At 60.8% G+C, this 12937-nt stretch overlaps 2 long non-coding RNA genes across 2 annotated transcripts; both read right to left on the bottom strand.

Moving 5' to 3' along the window:
• Nucleotides 1-128: 128 nt before the first annotated feature.
• Nucleotides 129-1820, bottom strand: LOC309836427. The gene is made up of 3 exons (XR_014298144.1): nt 1728-1820; nt 1078-1149; nt 129-367 (listed from the first exon to the last, which is right to left on the bottom strand). It is a non-coding gene; the product is annotated as an uncharacterized lncRNA (long non-coding RNA).
• A 9137-nt stretch (nt 1821-10957) lies between these two features.
• LOC309836428 lies at nt 10958-12649 on the bottom strand. The gene is made up of 3 exons (XR_014298145.1): nt 12557-12649; nt 11907-11978; nt 10958-11196 (listed from the first exon to the last, which is right to left on the bottom strand). It is a non-coding gene; the product is annotated as an uncharacterized lncRNA (long non-coding RNA).
• Between the last annotated feature and the right edge of the window lie 288 nt (nt 12650-12937).

Genomic DNA, 12937 nt, shown 5'->3' on the forward strand with positions numbered 1-12937 from the left:
GGTGCTCTTTGGTCCAGAGCCGAGGTCTCTGCACGTCCAGTCCAGTTCCCCACGCCAGCCCTGATGGGCACGGAGTCTCTTTGTCCAAGACACACCAAGGAAGACAGAGCCAGAATAAAGTCAACAGCTTTTATTACAAGTCACAGATTTCATAGAAAAAGGAATGTAGCGTCAGGTCCGGTTGTATGAAAAACGGTAAAATGCAGGTTTGTCCTGGTTGCTCTGTGGACACCCGGGGCAGGCTCTCCGCGACATCAGGCACAGCAGCTGCACTTGTCCGAGGCCCCTTTGCAGACGCAGCCCTGGGCACACTTGGCGCAGCCCTGGGCACACTTGGCGCAGCCCACGGGGCAGCAGGAGCAGCAGCCTGGGGAGGCAAGGGCAGCGTGCGGTCGGACCACGCGTTGTCCGGAACCACCCTTCCCAGCAGCAGGCCTGGCCCCAGCCGCCCTCGGGCCCAGACCCTGAGTTTACGATGGTGTCCTCTGTCCTGAGGTAATTGCTCTCAGACACTAGGTTCAGGTTGCCCGGCCCATCTGTGCCCAGGACAGGGCACAGCGCCTTGGAGAGACAGTGAGCAGGGCCTCTGGGGACAGGAGAAAGCCAGCCCCCAGCACCACCAGTGATGGGAGCCAAGTCCTCGGGATCAAAGTGGAGGCAAAGCCCGCACAGAGCAGCTCCCGCTCGGGATAGGGAAGCTCTGGGCTGCTTCGACAGGGAGGGGCTGCACCAGGTCCGAGAAGCCACGCACGGCCACTGGTTCCTGTCCCTAAAGTGCTTCAGTCCCTGAGAGGATTCGGAAGCGGGACTCAGGAGGCAGGAGGACTAGTTCTAGTGACAGGTCTGAGGTTGTTTGTCGGTGGCCCGTCTGGGCCTCAGTCTCCCTGTTCTCTAGTGCGCGCCTGGGTCTCGGTCATGCCGAAGGTGATTCCAGCTCTGACTGTGAATCCCTTCCTGGTGAGGGGGGTGCCGGGAAGTCTGGTCACTGTCCTGCTCCTGCCTGCCTGCTGAGCTCTGGGCCCCCTCCTCGCACTCAGCCCAGACCCCGCATTCCCAGAGAAGGCCCCGCACACTCACTCTTCTTGCAGGAGGCGCATCTGCAGGCTTTGCAGGTGCAGGTGCAGGATCCAGCGCAGCCGCAGGAGCCGCCTGCCGGGAAGGGAAAGGAGGCCAGCAGTGAGCAGGGACGGGGATGCAGGAGCCACAGCAGACGGTCAGCAATGCCTCCCTGAGCCCTCCTCCTCTGTCAGGACCCAGCCCTGGGAGCTCGTGTCCACTCGGGCGGATAGAGAAGCCCCAGCTCCTCTCTTCTGGTCCAAGGAGAGTAAGTCCCCTCCTGATGGGACTCCACAGGGAAGGTCCCGGGCTCCAGACGCAGCCCAGGCCGACTGGGGCCGGGGGCCGGGGCCCATGGCCTGAACCCTAAAGAGGCAGCGTCCCCTCCTCCCATCAAATCGTGGCAGGTCCGAGACCGCCTCCAAACGCTGGGTCCCGGTCTAGCAATCCCCTGACCTGCCGGGTGACCTCAAGAAGGACAGCCTGGAGCCTCCGTGCCCTCAGTGTCAACGGAGAGGCAAAGGGAGACTGACGTGCCCTCAGGAGCCTGGCTACCAAGAAAGCCCTGGACCCGTGACAGGAGTCCTCCTGAGCTCAAACTCAAAGCCCTCCCTTCTCGTCCTGTGCCCGGGAAGGGGGCATCCTAAGGCTCAAAGGCAGGGCTCCCTTACCAGTGGGGCAGGAGCACTTGGGGTCCATCTGGAGGAGGAGTGAGGCCCGAGGTCCAAAGCAAGGGGCGAAGCCGCTTCACGGGTCCGGTGGGGGCCGTGTGGGAGCGAGGAGCCCGGGGGCTCAGTTATAGGCCGAGGAGGCGGCCCGGGCGCAGAGGCCCCGCCCCCGCCTTGCACCCGCCCCGCGGCTCCGCGCCCGCGCCGCCCGTGCCGCCCGCAGCGCCCTGGGCCGGGCTGTGAGCAACAGGCGGGGCCGAGCGCACGATTCCACGTCGGTGCCGGCTGGAGCGGAGGAACCGGGTGCCGTGCGGTAAGCGGTGTCCCAGCCCCCTGGCCGCCCCTTCCCAATGTGCCCGACGGGAGCAGCCACCGTGTTGGCGGCTTGTGCAGGAATCCGGCTCCCGCGTCCTCCGGTCTTCCCCGCCCCAGGCCCCAGGCCCCGCGCCGCCGGCCTCCGGGTCGCCGTTTCCTGCAGCCTGAGAACAGCCCCCGCCTCCCGCTCGTGTCCCTGGCTTGGCTGGAGCCGGGGAGCGGTGTCAGAGAGCGCAGGCGGATGTGACCCTCACCACCGTTTGGCCGACCCCATGTGTCCCCGGGCGTTGCCAGCCCCGGTCCCCACCACGGTCCTTTGGAAGCGTTTTTCCGGTACCGCCTCCTGTAACCGCAGCGCGGTGAACATTGCCTTCAGCCGCGAGGCGTCACTTGTGTTTTCCTTTCCTGGAGGGATCCTGGCTCATTTGTCCGGGGGCTTCTTTGCCTGAACTTTCCAGGGGCGCTCCTCACTGTAGCCGGTCCACCCCCACGCCAGGGTGGAGGTTCCCTCATCATGGGATGCTTCCCCAGGGGCGGCATCATTGTAGGTGATAGGCAGACCCGGCGGTAAATAACAAAGCGAGACAAGTGGATAGAGTTCCCTTTGAGTAGTCCTGACAGTTACTCACCATGGAGTCCATGCCAAGCCTTGTTAGTCACTTTTGCTCTTTGAGTTGTCACACCAACCGGGAAGGGAGACAGCAGTCAGGAGCCCGCTTCCCAAAGTCCAAAGTCCCTACAGTACAGGGAGGCTACTGAGGCAGGCACACAGGGCTGGGGAGTGGTGCCCTGCTTCTGTGTTTTTGTCGCTTCGCAGCTGAAAGAGGGAGTCAGTGAGCAAGCTCCCCTTTGGCCCAGAGCTGTGTCCTCGGCCCGTCTCTACCATGTCCAGCTCAATCCTGGGGGCGACCAAGGTGACACAGTAGGAATGTATTTATGATTTTGTGGCTACCTTCTGACTCTCTCCTTCAGTAGCGTTCGAGAGGTTTCTTTTGGTATAACGTATTTCAGAAAATCACTGAAAAGAAAATGGTAAGGAAATCCTGATGCAGGTGACAGCAGAAGTGGCAGGACCCTTCTGTGTCTGTGAGGAGGACACCGACTGTGCTCCTCACGGCTTTCTATCTGTAGTGTCGACGGCTCTTTGCGTGAAGGCAGGATAACCCTCTCGGGGGTACTGGTCCCACGCTCACAGGGTCGATGGGGACGGCCCAGAGCACAGAGCGAAACACACCGTCCTTGCTTGCGTGTCTGGAAGGAGAACAGTGTCTCCTAGGCTGATGATAACAAATAAATCAATAGATAAATAAATGAATGGGTGATGTGATCGATTGCTCACTGAGTGCCCAGTATATTCTGACCTTCTTGGCATGTATTCAGTTCTTTAATCCCGAGAGCCAGACACTATTATTTTCCCTTTAGAGCAGAGCAGACGGAGCCACAGAGAGGTTATGTCCCATGGCTGTACGTGGCACAGATGGGACTGGCCCTCCTGCAGGCTGACTGCAGGCTGACTGCAGCCCCGCGCCCAACCGGACACCATGTCATCCCACGAAGGGTGAGAACACTGAACACCTGGCACAGAGGCAGCAGTGGGAGAGCCCTGAGCCGGCAGCCAGAACCCTCCGCACAGCTCTGTGACCTCTGTGGGCTTCGGCCTCCCACCTCTGCAGCCAGGAGCACAGCTGGACTGTCTCCGAAGACCCTGCAGCCCTGAAAAAGGAGAGGCCGGACTCAGCCTCCAGTGATGTCATAACCGGCACCGTGTGGCCGGGAGGTGAGACAGCTGCAGTGTAGGTTTAGTCCTCTGAGTATAGGCTGTGTGCCCTTGGGTAAGTTGCTTAACCTCTCTGGAACTGGCACCATCACTCCAGACCATGCAGGTTCACCGAGTCTGTCCAAACGCTGTGGCGGTGACTCGTTCCACGGGGCTTGTTGGAGGACATCCCCACGCCCTCTGGCCCTGGATAAGCAAGGTTCCTATCCATCTCTGCCCTCACCATGAGCTTGCTTGCAAACCAGGGAGCCTTTCTCCAGGAGCTTGTCGGGAGCTCAAGGATTCTCTGTGCACAGATGTCAGTGTGGAGAGAGCGATCGTACGGGACACCGTGGGGGAAGCCCGAGCTGGGAGCCAGGCCACTATCTCGCTCATTCCCCCTCTTTGACATTAATCTTTTGTATCGAAAGGAGGAAATGAAATCTCAGAGAGTATCAGTGACTTGCCAGGTCAGGAAGTGGCACGGTGGCTGTGAACCTGAGTGCCTGACGCCGACGCCCACGCACGCAGCACGGGCCGGCTCCCGAAATGCCCTGTGCACTCGGGGCACCTGTGGCCCATCTTGGTCCTGACTTCTGAGCCACGTGTCTCCTCTTTCTCTCGGAGTGCCCATCAAATAGGAGTTCCCTCCCCAGACCGCCAGGGGGCCCAACACCTGAAATAGACTACCCGTTCCCTCAGCACACACTTGTTGCTAATAAACCCCACCAGGCCCCCCCCCCCCCCCGCCACGCACTGCAGCACCACCATCACTCTGCAGAGGAACACGTGAAGCCCTTCTTCTGAAACCAGGTCTCAGGGAAACAGCCGGGAAATTCCCACCAAATCCAAATCACTTTCTTTCGGGGTGTCAGGGAGCCACGGGCTGGTTTTTGAGGGAAGGGAAGATGTCAGCCTGACCTAGGGAGGTACTTGCGAAGATTCAGAGCCAAGCCCCTGCAGGGAGCTGTCACGGGTGGCGAGTGTCCTGTCCGTAGCCCTGGGCAAGCCAAGACTGAGGTTCCCTGTGGGGAGGCAGGGGGCAGAGCTGCTCCAGGCGTGTGTGGTCCACACAGTGGGGCATCTGTGAAGTGTTCCCAGGACTCGGGCACACTTTCAACGTACGTGCAGCATATGAGAGCGTCCAGTTTCCAGAATTGCTCCTCCACGTGTGAAGGTGGTTTTACGTGTTGAAGGGAAAACTGGGTGTCACATATCGTGTCCTTTGACGTGTTTTCTTCGCGATCCGTTTTCCTGACCAGGGTGAAAACTGTGGCAGAAAATACAAAGAGGTCTTTCCAGGGTGTTTTAGACGCAAGCCCCGTGCAGAAGTCACACGAGAGGGGTGTGGGATTCCATCCCCTCTGGGTACTTTTCTAGGCTCTCATCACCGAGCGCTGAGTTTGGCAGGGGCCCCCAGAGAAGGAAAATGAGAAATGGGCAACTTTCTCTGCAATCCGTACTCCTAAGGGGAATAGAGGGAGTGTGTCCTCTGTGTGTCCAATGCCCTATGTCATCTGGCGAGGGTATCCTTTGGAGCTGAGAAACGGAAGCTCAAATTAACCTAAGCGGCTGAGACGCTCAGTGTGTGTGTTTTGGGGGTGTGGGGTGTGTGTGGGGGGTGCTCTTTGGTCCAGAGCCGAGGTCTCTGCACGTCCAGTCCAGTTCCCCACGCCAGCCCTGATGGGCACGGAGTCTCTTTGTCCAAGACACACCAAGGAAGACAGAGCCAGAATAAAGTCAACAGCTTTTATTACAAGTCACAGATTTCATAGAAAAAGGAATGTAGCGTCAGGTCCGGTTGTATGAAAAACGGTAAAATGCAGGTTTGTCCTGGTTGCTCTGTGGACACCAGGGGCAGGCTCTCCGCGACATCAGGCACAGCAGCTGCACTTGTCCGAGGCCCCTTTGCAGACGCAGCCCTGGGCACACTTGGCGCAGCCCTGGGCACACTTGGCGCAGCCCACGGGGCAGCAGGAGCAGCAGCCTGGGGAGGCAAGGGCAGCGTGCGGTCGGACCACGCGTTGTCCGGAACCACCCTTCCCAGCAGCAGGCCTGGCCCCAGCCGCCCTCGGGCCCAGACCCTGAGTTTACGATGGTGTCCTCTGTCCTGAGGTAATTGCTCTCAGACACTAGGTTCAGGTTGCCCGGCCCATCTGTGCCCAGGACAGGGCACAGCGCCTTGGAGAGACAGTGAGCAGGGCCTCTGGGGACAGGAGAAAGCCAGCCCCCAGCACCACCAGTGATGGGAGCCAAGTCCTCGGGATCAAAGTGGAGGCAAAGCCCGCACAGAGCAGCTCCCGCTCGGGATAGGGAAGCTCTGGGCTGCTTCGACAGGGAGGGGCTGCACCAGGTCCGAGAAGCCACGCACGGCCACTGGTTCCTGTCCCTAAAGTGCTTCAGTCCCTGAGAGGATTCGGAAGCGGGACTCAGGAGGCAGGAGGACTAGTTCTAGTGACAGGTCTGAGGTTGTTTGTCGGTGGCCCGTCTGGGCCTCAGTCTCCCTGTTCTCTAGTGCGCGCCTGGGTCTCGGTCATGCCGAAGGTGATTCCAGCTCTGACTGTGAATCCCTTCCTGGTGAGGGGGGTGCCGGGAAGTCTGGTCACTGTCCTGCTCCTGCCTGCCTGCTGAGCTCTGGGCCCCCTCCTCGCACTCAGCCCAGACCCCGCATTCCCAGAGAAGGCCCCGCACACTCACTCTTCTTGCAGGAGGCGCATCTGCAGGCTTTGCAGGTGCAGGTGCAGGATCCAGCGCAGCCGCAGGAGCCGCCTGCCGGGAAGGGAAAGGAGGCCAGCAGTGAGCAGGGACGGGGATGCAGGAGCCACAGCAGACGGTCAGCAATGCCTCCCTGAGCCCTCCTCCTCTGTCAGGACCCAGCCCTGGGAGCTCGTGTCCACTCGGGCGGATAGAGAAGCCCCAGCTCCTCTCTTCTGGTCCAAGGAGAGTAAGTCCCCTCCTGATGGGACTCCACAGGGAAGGTCCCGGGCTCCAGACGCAGCCCAGGCCGACTGGGGCCGGGGGCCGGGGCCCATGGCCTGAACCCTAAAGAGGCAGCGTCCCCTCCTCCCATCAAATCGTGGCAGGTCCGAGACCGCCTCCAAACGCTGGGTCCCGGTCTAGCAATCCCCTGACCTGCCGGGTGACCTCAAGAAGGACAGCCTGGAGCCTCCGTGCCCTCAGTGTCAACGGAGAGGCAAAGGGAGACTGACGTGCCCTCAGGAGCCTGGCTACCAAGAAAGCCCTGGACCCGTGACAGGAGTCCTCCTGAGCTCAAACTCAAAGCCCTCCCTTCTCGTCCTGTGCCCGGGAAGGGGGCATCCTAAGGCTCAAAGGCAGGGCTCCCTTACCAGTGGGGCAGGAGCACTTGGGGTCCATCTGGAGGAGGAGTGAGGCCCGAGGTCCAAAGCAAGGGGCGAAGCCGCTTCACGGGTCCGGTGGGGGCCGTGTGGGAGCGAGGAGCCCGGGGGCTCAGTTATAGGCCGAGGAGGCGGCCCGGGCGCAGAGGCCCCGCCCCCGCCTTGCACCCGCCCCGCGGCTCCGCTCCCGCGCCGCCCGTGCCGCCCGCAGCGCCCTGGGCCGGGCTGTGAGCAACAGGCGGGGCCGAGCGCACGATTCCACGTCGGTGCCGGCTGGAGCGGAGGAACCGGGTGCCGTGCGGTAAGCGGTGTCCCAGCCCCCTGGCCGCCCCTTCCCAATGTGCCCGACGGGAGCAGCCACCGTGTTGGCGGCTTGTGCAGGAATCCGGCTCCCGCGTCCTCCGGTCTTCCCCGCCCCAGGCCCCAGGCCCCGCGCCGCCGGCCTCCGGGTCGCCGTTTCCTGCAGCCTGAGAACAGCCCCCGCCTCCCGCTCGTGTCCCTGGCTTGGCTGGAGCCGGGGAGCGGTGTCAGAGAGCGCAGGCGGATGTGACCCTCACCACCGTTTGGCCGACCCCATGTGTCCCCGGGCGTTGCCAGCCCCGGTCCCCACCACGGTCCTTTGGAAGCGTTTTTCCGGTACCGCCTCCTGTAACCGCAGCGCGGTGAACATTGCCTTCAGCCGCGAGGCGTCACTTGTGTTTTCCTTTCCTGGAGGGATCCTGGCTCATTTGTCCGGGGGCTTCTTTGCCTGAACTTTCCAGGGGCGCTCCTCACTGTAGCCGGTCCACCCCCACGCCAGGGTGGAGGTTCCCTCATCATGGGATGCTTCCCCAGGGGCGGCATCATTGTAGGTGATAGGCAGACCCGGCGGTAAATAACAAAGCGAGACAAGTGGATAGAGTTCCCTTTGAGTAGTCCTGACAGTTACTCACCATGGAGTCCATGCCAAGCCTTGTTAGTCACTTTTGCTCTTTGAGTTGTCACACCAACCGGGAAGGGAGACAGCAGTCAGGAGCCCGCTTCCCAAAGTCCAAAGTCCCTACAGTACAGGGAGGCTACTGAGGCAGGCACACAGGGCTGGGGAGTGGTGCCCTGCTTCTGTGTTTTTGTCGCTTCGCAGCTGAAAGAGGGAGTCAGTGAGCAAGCTCCCCTTTGGCCCAGAGCTGTGTCCTCGGCCCGTCTCTACCATGTCCAGCTCAATCCTGGGGGCGACCAAGGTGACACAGTAGGAATGTATTTATGATTTTGTGGCTACCTTCTGACTCTCTCCTTCAGTAGCGTTCGAGAGGTTTCTTTTGGTATAACGTATTTCAGAAAATCACTGAAAAGAAAATGGTAAGGAAATCCTGATGCAGGTGACAGCAGAAGTGGCAGGACCCTTCTGTGTCTGTGAGGAGGACACCGACTGTGCTCCTCACGGCTTTCTATCTGTAGTGTCGACGGCTCTTTGCGTGAAGGCAGGATAACCCTCTCGGGGGTACTGGTCCCACGCTCACAGGGTCGATGGGGACGGCCCAGAGCACAGAGCGAAACACACCGTCCTTGCTTGCGTGTCTGGAAGGAGAACAGTGTCTCCTAGGCTGATGATAACAAATAAATCAATAGATAAATAAATGAATGGGTGATGTGATCGATTGCTCACTGAGTGCCCAGTATATTCTGACCTTCTTGGCATGTATTCAGTTCTTTAATCCCGAGAGCCAGACACTATTATTTTCCCTTTAGAGCAGAGCAGACGGAGCCACAGAGAGGTTATGTCCCATGGCTGTACGTGGCACAGATGGGACTGGCCCTCCTGCAGGCTGACTGCAGGCTGACTGCAGCCCCGCGCCCAACCGGACACCATGTCATCCCACGAAGGGTGAGAACACTGAACACCTGGCACAGAGGCAGCAGTGGGAGAGCCCTGAGCCGGCAGCCAGAACCCTCCGCACAGCTCTGTGACCTCTGTGGGCTTCGGCCTCCCACCTCTGCAGCCAGGAGCACAGCTGGACTGTCTCCGAAGACCCTGCAGCCCTGAAAAAGGAGAGGCCGGACTCAGCCTCCAGTGATGTCATAACCGGCACCGTGTGGCCGGGAGGTGAGACAGCTGCAGTGTAGGTTTAGTCCTCTGAGTATAGGCTGTGTGCCCTTGGGTAAGTTGCTTAACCTCTCTGGAACTGGCACCATCACTCCAGACCATGCAGGTTCACCGAGTCTGTCCAAACGCTGTGGCGGTGACTCGTTCCACGGGGCTTGTTGGAGGACATCCCCACGCCCTCTGGCCCTGGATAAGCAAGGTTCCTATCCATCTCTGCCCTCACCATGAGCTTGCTTGCAAACCAGGGAGCCTTTCTCCAGGAGCTTGTCGGGAGCTCAAGGATTCTCTGTGCACAGATGTCAGTGTGGAGAGAGCGATCGTACGGGACACCGTGGGGGAAGCCCGAGCTGGGAGCCAGGCCACTATCTCGCTCATTCCCCCTCTTTGACATTAATCTTTTGTATCGAAAGGAGGAAATGAAATCTCAGAGAGTATCAGTGACTTGCCAGGTCAGGAAGTGGCACGGTGGCTGTGAACCTGAGTGCCTGACGCCGACGCCCACGCACGCAGCACGGGCCGGCTCCCGAAATGCCCTGTGCACTCGGGGCACCTGTGGCCCATCTTGGTCCTGACTTCTGAGCCACGTGTCTCCTCTTTCTCTCGGAGTGCCCATCAAATAGGAGTTCCCTCCCCAGACCGCCAGGGGGCCCAACACCTGAAATAGACTACCCGTTCCCTCAGCACACACTTGTTGCTAATAAACCCCACCAGGCCCCCCCCCCCCCCGCCACGCACTGCAGCACCACCATCACTCTGCAGAGGAACACGTGAAGCCCTTCTTCTGAAACCAGGTCTCAGGGAAACAGCCGGGAAATTCCCACCAAATCCAAATCACTTTCTTTCGGGGTGTCAGGGAGCCACGGGCTGGTTTTTGAGGGAAGGGAAGATGTCAGCCTGACCTAGGGAGGTACTTGCGAAGATTCAGAGCCAAGCCCCTGCAGGGAGCTGTCACGGGTGGCGAGTGTCCTGTCCGTAGCCCTGGGCAAGCCAAGACTGAGGTTCCCTGTGGGGAGGCAGGGGGCAGAGCTGCTCCAGGCGTGTGTGGTCCACACAGTGGGGCATCTGTGAAGTGTTCCCAGGACTCGGGCACACTTTCAACGTACGTGCAGCATATGAGAGCGTCCAGTTTCCAGAATTGCTCCTCCACGTGTGAAGGTGGTTTTACGTGTTGAAGGGAAAACTGGGTGTCACATATCGTGTCCTTTGACGTGTTTTCTTCGCGATCCGTTTTCCTGACCAGGGTGAAAACTGTGGCAGAAAATACAAAGAGGTCTTTCCAGGGTGTTTTAGACGCAAGCCCCGTGCAGAAGTCACACGAGAGGGGTGTGGGATTCCATCCCCTCTGGGTACTTTTCTAGGCTCTCATCACCGAGCGCTGAGTTTGGCAGGGGCCCCCAGAGAAGGAAAATGAGAAATGGGCAACTTTCTCTGCAATCCGTACTCCTAAGGGGAATAGAGGGAGTGTGTCCTCTGTGTGTCCAATGCCCTATGTCATCTGGCGAGGGTATCCTTTGGAGCTGAGAAACGGAAGCTCAAATTAACCTAAGCGGCTGAGACGCTCAGTGTGTGTGTTTTGGGGGTGTGGGGTGTGTGTGGGGGGTGCTCTTTGGTCCAGAGCCGAGGTCTCTGCACGTCCAGTCCAGTTCCCCACGCCAGCCCTGATGGGCACGGAGTCTCTTTGTCCAAGACACACCAAGGAAGACAGAGCCAGAATAAAGTCAACAGCTTTTATTACAAGTCACAGATTTCATAGAAAAAGGAATGTAGCGTCAGGTCCGGTTGTATGAAAAACGGTAAAATGCAGGTTTGTCCTGGTTGCTCTGTGGACACCCGGGGCAGGCTCTCCGCGACATCAGGCACAGCAGCTGCACTTGTCCGAGGCCCCTTTGCAGACGCAGCCCTGGGCACACTTGGCGCAGCCCTGGGCACACTTGGCGCAGCCCACGGGGCAGCAGGAGCAGCAGCCTGGGGAGGCAAGGGCAGCGTGCGGTCGGACCACGCGTTGTCCGGAACCACCCTTCCCAGCAGCAGGCCTGGCCCCAGCCGCCCTCGGGCCCAGACCCTGAGTTTACGATGGTGTCCTCTGTCCTGAGGTAATTGCTCTCAGACACTAGGTTCAGGTTGCCCGGCCCATCTGTGCCCAGGACAGGGCACAGCGCCTTGGAGAGACAGTGAGCAGGGCCTCTGGGGACAGGAGAAAGCCAGCCCCCAGCACCACCAGTGATGGGAGCCAAGTCCTCGGGATCAAAGTGGAGGCAAAGCCCGCACAGAGCAGCTCCCGCTCGGGATAGGGAAGCTCTGGGCTGCTTCGACAGGGAGGGGCTGCACCAGGTCCGAGAAGCCACGCACGGCCACTGGTTCCTGTCCCTAAAGTGCTTCAGTCCCTGAGAGGATTCGGAAGCGGGACTCAGGAGGCAGGAGGACTAGTTCTAGTGACAGGTCTGAGGTTGTTTGTCGGTGGCCCGTCTGGGCCTCAGTCTCCCTGTTCTCTAGTGCGCGCCTGGGTCTCGGTCATGCCGAAGGTGATTCCAGCTCTGACTGTGAATCCCTTCCTGGTGAGGGGGGTGCCGGGAAGTCTGGTCACTGTCCTGCTCCTGCCTGCCTGCTGAGCTCTGGGCCCCCTCCTCGCACTCAGCCCAGACCCCGCATTCCCAGAGAAGGCCCCGCACACTCACTCTTCTTGCAGGAGGCGCATCTGCAGGCTTTGCAGGTGCAGGTGCAGGATCCAGCGCAGCCGCAGGAGCCGCCTGCCGGGAAGGGAAAGGAGGCCAGCAGTGAGCAGGGACGGGGATGCAGGAGCCACAGCAGACGGTCAGCAATGCCTCCCTGAGCCCTCCTCCTCTGTCAGGACCCAGCCCTGGGAGCTCGTGTCCACTCGGGCGGATAGAGAAGCCCCAGCTCCTCTCTTCTGGTCCAAGGAGAGTAAGTCCCCTCCTGATGGGACTCCACAGGGAAGGTCCCGGGCTCCAGACGCAGCCCAGGCCGACTGGGGCCGGGGGCCGGGGCCCATGGCCTGAACCCTAAAGAGGCAGCGTCCCCTCCTCCCATCAAATCGTGGCAGGTCCGAGACCGCCTCCAAACGCTGGGTCCCGGTCTAGCAATCCCCTGACCTGCCGGGTGACCTCAAGAAGGACAGCCTGGAGCCTCCGTGCCCTCAGTGTCAACGGAGAGGCAAAGGGAGACTGACGTGCCCTCAGGAGCCTGGCTACCAAGAAAGCCCTGGACCCGTGACAGGAGTCCTCCTGAGCTCAAACTCAAAGCCCTCCCTTCTCGTCCTGTGCCCGGGAAGGGGGCATCCTAAGGCTCAAAGGCAGGGCTCCCTTACCAGTGGGGCAGGAGCACTTGGGGTCCATCTGGAGGAGGAGTGAGGCCCGAGGTCCAAAGCAAGGGGCGAAGCCGCTTCACGGGTCCGGTGGGGGCCGTGTGGGAGCGAGGAGCCCGGGGGCTCAGTTATAGGCCGAGGAGGCGGCCCGGGCGCAGAGGCCCCGCCCCCGCCTTGCACCCGCCCCGCGGCTCCGCGCCCGCGCCGCCCGTGCCGCCCGCAGCGCCCTGGGCCGGGCTGTGAGCAACAGGCGGGGCCGAGCGCACGATTCCACGTCGGTGCCGGCTGGAGCGGAGGAACCGGGTGCCGTGCGGTAAGCGGTGTCCCAGCCCCCTGGCCGCCCCTTCCCAATGTGCCCGACGGGAGCAGCCACCGTGTTGGCGG

The sequence above is a fragment of the Grampus griseus genome (genome assembly GCF_964374135.1).
Source record: "Grampus griseus genome assembly, chromosome: 19".
In the NCBI taxonomy this organism is placed as follows: domain Eukaryota; kingdom Metazoa; phylum Chordata; class Mammalia; order Artiodactyla; family Delphinidae; genus Grampus; species Grampus griseus.